Source organism: Acanthisitta chloris, unplaced genomic scaffold, assembly GCF_000695815.1.
Source record: "Acanthisitta chloris isolate BGI_N310 unplaced genomic scaffold, ASM69581v1 scaffold3497, whole genome shotgun sequence".
NCBI classification, from domain to species: domain Eukaryota; kingdom Metazoa; phylum Chordata; class Aves; order Passeriformes; family Acanthisittidae; genus Acanthisitta; species Acanthisitta chloris.
In genome coordinates this window covers 3,313-3,533 of record NW_008681919.1, presented here as the reverse complement: position 1 = coordinate 3,533, position 221 = coordinate 3,313, and positions in this window count along the sequence as shown.

The following is a 221-nucleotide window of genomic DNA, read 5'->3' as shown; positions in this document are numbered from 1 at the left end:
ATCCGCAATTCGGCCTCACCAATAAGATGGGGACCACAAATAATCTGAGTGTTGGAATGAAAAAGGCATAAAGGGCAGGGAGGCAGTCACTGCAGTGTTACCACTTTGGGCTATCACCTAAACCAGCTCTTCCTTTCAGAGCAACGTCCGAGGGAAATGCCATGTCCATCCATTAACGGCTGGAGCGGCGCTGAGAGAGCAGGACAGGAGGGCAAGGATAA